Raw genomic sequence first — 7225 nt, forward strand, 5'->3', positions numbered from 1 at the left:
AGTCGTGTGAGGTGACTAAGTAGGGAGTCCTTTGGCTCCGCAGCCGGTGGAAACCCAGTATTTCAGAGGATTGGCAGGAAAATTGAGACCCAGGAGGTCTCGGTAGCTTTTGGTAAGCAGCTATGTAGCAGCGTATACCGCCTCAGGCAGTTCAGTGTTCGGGCGATGACAACGTTTGGACAGTGTTAATATTGGTGCTTGGGAGTGACAAGTCACTCACAACAGGAGTATCTGGGCCTTGGCCAGGTACAAGTGATCTGCATAAATAATTAGGTCTATGATCCTGTTTCATAATGGGAACCTCAAGTTATCGGGAATTGAGTAGCCGCTTGAAGGATAAAGTGGATTGGGTCCAACGATATTGATTCAATATGAGTGGACTGCCAGGGATTCAGACCATCCCGAGATAGCAAAATTTAGATGAAGTGGGTGTGATCTTGTTGCGAGAAGTTTGTTCACCTGCGAATATTAGGGCTTTGTAAAGATTGGCCGCAGCTACCCTGGGAAGGCTAGGGTATGCCAGAAGGGTGACCATGTTGCTAGAGTGGTTGGGCGAGTAAGGAATGGTAAGGAATGATTTCGAGGAGGAAATCTAATTTAAGTGGGGGAGAGTTGTAATACCCTGTTTAATTATTATATAAATAAATTAATTAATGAGCAAATGGTAGCCCTAAAATAAATAATTATATATCAAAGGATGGTCTCGAGTTGCTAATCGTCACAATTTTAGAAGTCGGGGGTTAAAAGTGTAAGTTTTGGATGAGTTCCGTAAAGAATTATGAGGGCATGGATTATTTAGTAATTTTTGGGACTTCATTTGAAAAGAATTGGTAGAAGAGAGGTTGTTTTAGTAAAACCGGACTTGATTTGTAAAGGGTTATAAGAGACAGGGTTAAAAAGGTAAAATATGGACTTATTTTGAAATAAATAGGAGTTGGAGGGACCATTTTGGTCATTATGGTGAACCCTTAAATGAAGTGGGTATTTAAGGGTTGCCAAACCCTAACTCTAAGAGAAGGTCGGCCGCACCCCGTTCCCTTTTCCTCCTTCAGCCGCAAACCCTATAACTCTCTCTCTCTCTCTCTCAGCCGTCATCTCATCACCATCACCAAAGGACCACCGAATAGCTACCATATTCCGTCGCTAACAAAGTCCGGGAGGCACGAAGAGATCGGGAAACTCGTTCGTGAAGGCCGCTGTTGTTCGTTATGGGTTGCTGCCTTAAACCACCGGCGCCGCCGCCGCTATTCTTCTTCTCTTCTTCTGTGTAACCCGTTGTTGCCTTGTGAGTGGAGGAACTCATGATGTTAGTTTTTGGGAGCTGTTGTTAAAGGCCTTATGGTGTTGGTGGGGTTTTGGTCGAGTAACTGTGAAGAACCACCATGGCAACCGGCCATGGTGGGTGCTGTTGCCACTTGTGGGTTCGCTACCGCCGCCGGACGCTACTTGATCGATGGTTGGATCATGTGAGCAAATCAGAATCGTGTAGGTTTGTGGAGGTGTTGCTGTTGAACTCGAGACTGGTGGTGTGAGGGTGGTTGGCCGGAATTAGTGAGAAAAGCCACCACAGCCACCACCGTGAGGGGTGGCTGCTGCCATGTGTCGCCGATGTGTGTGTGTGTGTTATTTTTGTATAGTGTGTGCGTGTTATTTGGTGAGTTCATTGTAATTGTAAAAAAATTGGATTAATGAAAGAAAAACCGAGAAACACCACCTTAGGGTGGTGGCTGCCGCCTCCTGCTGCCACCGGCCGCCGTGTCAATGGGCTCAAAAGGAGCTCTAATGGGACCAATGAAGCTTAATGGACTCTAATGGACCCAATAAAACCCTAATGAGCTTATTAAGATTTTAGTGGGTTTAATAGGCCCAATAAAGCCCTAATTGACATAAAAGGCCAACAAATTGATAAGTGGGCTAATATTTGGATTGGAAAACCCTAATGCCAATGAAAACCTAACTTTAAGAATTAATCGGGTCACACACACAAGAATTATTTAATAACTTGGAATATTAAATAATAATCATTGGCGGAAATTAATCTAAGCAATATTGGACTTAATGGATTAAGTCCTTAATGGGTTAAGTAGGAAACTTAACCCTAATCATCATTTCATGTGAAAACCATAATTTCACTTGGGTTTATTGTTGGGCCTTTCTATTGGGCCTTGATGATTGGGTTATTGAATGGACTATCCAAGATCAAGCAAATGATCTAGAGTAATTTAATGGGTCTAGGGTAAGGCCCATGTAAGGGGCTTGGGCCCAATTTGGAAAATTAGGCCATAGATGGGCCATAGTTTGGGCCTTAATGATTATATGATGTTGGGCCTTAGAATGAGACCATGTATAGGCCTAGGCCCATTTTGGAAAATTGGCCCATGTGTTGGGCTTTGATTTCTAATTGACTTTGGGCTTATGGATTGGGCCTTGGGCTTGAATAAGCCAAGTTAGGGGTAATGTAATAATTACCCAAAGAATATACTTATGGTTATGTATTGGGACCCAAATATTAATTGGGTGTTATTTTGGTGTTGACAGTTTGGGAATCTGTCAGCCAACAGCTGGGGTCGAGTCTGCAGGACTTCAGCAAGTGTGGGATTGTGTCTTCGGGACTTTAGCAATGTGAGGTGAGTTACCTTCCAGTAGCGGCGGGTCTACGGCCACAATGCCGGCCCACCAGTAGGAATTGTATGATAGATGTTTGTCTCTGTGATATTCATCTAGGGTTGCTACTACCTGTGATATGTTATTGTGCTAGTATGATATGATGCTATGTGCTAGTGACAGTAGGGGGAAGATAGTCCCCCAGAATACCGGTCGGTAGGGCCGAAGGGGCAATCATGCCCAGCCATGCTAGATAGATTATGTGATATATGTGTTATGTGGTAGTAGTAGGGGTGAAATAGTCCCCAGTATCTGGTCGAGAGGACCGAAGGGGAGGCCAACTCCCAGATATGCTAGTCAGTATCCGGTCGAGAGGAGCGAAGGGGAGGCCAGCTCCCAGACATGTTAGTCAGTATCCGGTCGAGAGGACCGAAGGGGAGACCAGCACCCAGATATGCTAGTCAGTATCCGGTTGAGAGGACCGAAGGGGAGGCCAGCTCCCAGATAGACTAGTCTGTATCCGGTCGAGAGGACCGAAGGGGTAGGTCGGGCACCCAGATATGCCTGATAATATATGTATATTATGTGATTGTATGATATGCGATATGATGGGGGAACTCACTAAGCTTCGTGCTTACGGTTTTCAGTTTTGGTTTCAGGTACTTCATGTTTAAAGGAAAGGAGTCGGCTTGATCGCAACGCATCACACTATGGTTTTCCGCACATGAGATCTTTGGGATTACACTCTGATATTAATTTATGATAGCACGTTTGATTATTTCTACTTTGGTTTTGACATGACATGATATTACGGATGTTTTATTACACTGTTGGTTTTATAATGACGTATTTAAAAATGAAATTCCCGGCCTGTATTTTTGGGATGTTACAGATAATGTATCCATATCTATAACGCAAAAACTACCGCTGCAAACTCCAGATTGTGAGTTAGGTAGTTCTTCTTGTGTTCTTTTAATTGTTAGAATGCATATGTGATTACTTTATCTCTCTAGGCCAAAACACAACCTAACTCAACTCCAGATGCATCGCTATAAACTACAAAGTCTTCAACTCTATCAGGTAAATAAATAATCGGTGCTTCACACAATTTCTTCTTTAACTTCTCGAAAACTTCTTCGTGCTTCTTAGTCCATGTATAAGTAGCTCATTTATGGGTTAAAGCTATTAACGGAGCAACTATTGAAGAAAAGCATTGGATAAATCTTCTGTAATATCCAACTAATCCTAGAAAGCTACGAATCTCAGTGGGGCTTTTTGGTCGTTCCCACTTCATTACTGCTTCAATTTTTTTTAGGTCAACCATTATTCCTTCTTAGTTAACCACATAACCCAAGAATTGCACCTTTTGGATCCAAAAATCACATTTGGAGAACTTCACATACTGTTGGATTAGGTGTCTAAGTCCATAACAATATTTGGTATGTACTTGACCCGGTTGTAGCATGGTCCTTTTGGGTTGCCTTCACCGAAGCAACTTGACTGGATGAATAATGGAGAAAGAGGTTATTGTAGTTTATTAATATATTATATGGATAATATATTAAAGTAGAACTCATATTAATTAATTAACATCGGTCAAGAATTAATCTAGAATTTATTTTGTGGTCAAAACACGTTAATTGAATTAAAGGGACTAAACTTTTAATTATAAGATAATTGCAAAATGGACTGAGGAACCCTTGGAAAGGGGTTGGACGAAATCTTATGGGAGCCCATAAGGATTTCGTCCAAGGGGGCCAAGTTATGGAAGGTTCTTGTGGGCTACTTAGAGCCTAAGCAACCAGATGAGGACTTTGACTGAAACCCTAATTCTTCAGCTATATATAGATCCATTTGGCTTCAAAAAACCGGCCACTTGAACCCTAGATATCATAGAGCCGGTTTTTGAGCCTCCTTACCCTCTCTCCAAAATCATCCACTTGCATTGGTGTTTGTGATTCATTAGAGAAATCACATTTGAGGTGCTAGGTTTCTCAAAAGCTCAAGATTTTCAAGCAACAATCAAAGGTAACATCTTAACTCTTCATTAGATGTAGATTTCGATTTTGATGTATGCTAGATTAGTTTTTGAGAGTTTTGGATGATTATTTCATGTACAAATAGAAAAACCAAGATCCAAAGCTTTAGGGTTTGCATGTGCACCATAGGAATGATGATTTGCTCATAACCCAACAGTGGTATCAGAGCCTAGGTCGTTTTTCTTTTGTATTTGATGTATTGTTAAAATTGTTCAAAGCTGAAAAACAAAAAAATCATGCTTCTGCCTGATGAACTCGTCGAGTCACCTGATGAACTCGACGAGTCAAGGCAACTCGGCGAGTCCATTCTCTGACTCGGCGAGTCGAGCAGTCTGGTGGTTGATTTTTCGGGATTTTGACTGAAATTGAATTAGGATAATTACCAAAAACGTTTTTGGCTGTTAAAATCTGATTTTTATAATAAGGTATGGGTTATCCTAATGCAATTCAAAGATAATTGTCATAAATAAGATAATTACTTGTTTTATATGATAAAGATTAATTATTTGTATTTTGATTTGCATTATCTTGTCAAGAAAATAGATTATGTCAAATTATGTGATAAATATTAATAATATGATTAATTAATTATTTTTCAAATTTTATCTAAAAGATGTTTTGAAAAGTTTCAAAACTTGTCCTCAAGTTTTGGGATTTAAATTTTTAATTAAAAATTTTAATTTTGAAATATTTAAATTCCAAACCCTAAAATTTTACAAGATTAAAATTCAATCATTATACTATTATAATATATATATATATATATATATATATATATATATATATATATATATATATATATATATATAAGATTAAGCTAGTCTTACCGTTAGTAGGCCTTATTCACGAAGCCGGTTTATAAGGGGGGTATAAGGTTGTTGCCTATAAATTGAGAGTTTAATGGGTGTCCACTCTCACCCACTGTTTCCTTGATTGGTGGAGGGTCGTTAGCCGAACGGGTAGGATATGACAACTAATTCCTCATTAAAAGTATAATGATTAATAAAGTAACTAAATGTTTTTTTTATAAAAATTCCTAAATGGAGGAGTCAGGCTGGGTCTTTACCCTGAATGGAGGAGTAGTGACTTGGAAAAGTTCTAAGCAGGAGACTGTAGCTAATTCAACGTGCGAATCAGAGTACATAGTAGCGAGCGAAGCATCAAATGAGGCAATATGGCTAAAGAACTTCATTGGAGACCTTGGAGTTATATCGGCCATGTAGGGTTTCAAAGCACTCCATAGATGATGGCAATGGGCCCCTTTGATGAAGTGTAGGTTAAAAGCCCAATACTTGTCTTTTCCCTATAAATAGTCATGTATTATTCATTATTAGGGTTAAGAGTGAGACAAAATGTAGCCGCCACGTGAGGTTTCTTATGTAGTGTTAGATTCTTTAATCTATGCTGAAAGTGTAATTTATTCCTCATAATTCAACAAATCGAGTGATCATTCAACCTAATCTTCATATTTGTGTTTGTTCTTATTTTCCGCATCGTGTTCATCAAATCTCAATTAGGGTTTTATTCCCAACAAGTGGTATCAGAGTGGGTCTTTGAAGATCTATTGATTTTTGAAGTATTGGTGATTGATTTGATGATTTTTTTCACGAGTTATTGAAGATTATTGGTGTTTTGGCGTCCTAGAATCAAAATTCTGTTCAAGCAACTGTTCATGGAAACTTATGTTTTGTGTTAGTGTTCATCTGGGTATTTTTTTAATCTATCTCGTATTTTTTTATTCATTCTCATAATTGGATCTAGGCATGCAAAAACCGGTTTTTTTTTTCTGAACCGGACCAGTTCGGTTCCGGTCAACGTAGTCAAAAACGGTTCACCCCCAAACCAGTTCGGTTCAAAACCGGTTCAACCCCAAAAATATCCGAACATATGTAAACCGGTTCGATTTAATAGAAACCGGTTCAGCAAAAAGCGGTTCAAAAACAGGTTCAAAACCGGTTCGACGCAAATAAGCTTTTATATTTTTTTTCTTTTTGGGCTAATAAGTGTAAAATAGGAAACCATTTTTTTTATTTAGATTATATTGCATTAGAGTGTTATAAACTAAAAAAAATTGTCTTCACAGTAGGTGGATTGGGGAATTGGGGGATTGGGAAGGCTTATAAGCCTTACATATATACACACACATACTGCACGTCCATATGGACCATTTTGCCATAAGGTTTTTTTTTCTTGTTTAATAATATACATATGTTTTCATGTATTAACTTTTTTTTTTGGTTTTAAACTGGATGTTTGTGTATATGTAGAAAAACATAATGTATGTAAAAAATTGTTCAACTTGAATCAACACATTTTTTGGAGCAATTTTCAATCTTTTTTTCACTTTTTTTTTGTTTTTTTATATTGGAAATACATAATACAACTTCAAACATAAAAACACAAAACATCCAAATTGTCAAACTAATACATCTTCAAACATAAAAACACAAAACATCCAGATTTTTTTTTGTTTTTGTTTTTTTATTTGTCATCCGCCATGTCGTTGCGTAATCCTTTCTCATACTCGATCTCTTCTAGGGTGAGTGGCACCAACATTCCCATCGGTACTTCTTCCTCATGTA

This window comes from Lactuca serriola, chromosome 8, assembly GCF_051521515.1.
Source record: "Lactuca serriola cultivar US96UC23 chromosome 8, Lser_US96UC23_V15, whole genome shotgun sequence".
Taxonomy (NCBI): domain Eukaryota; kingdom Viridiplantae; phylum Streptophyta; class Magnoliopsida; order Asterales; family Asteraceae; genus Lactuca; species Lactuca serriola.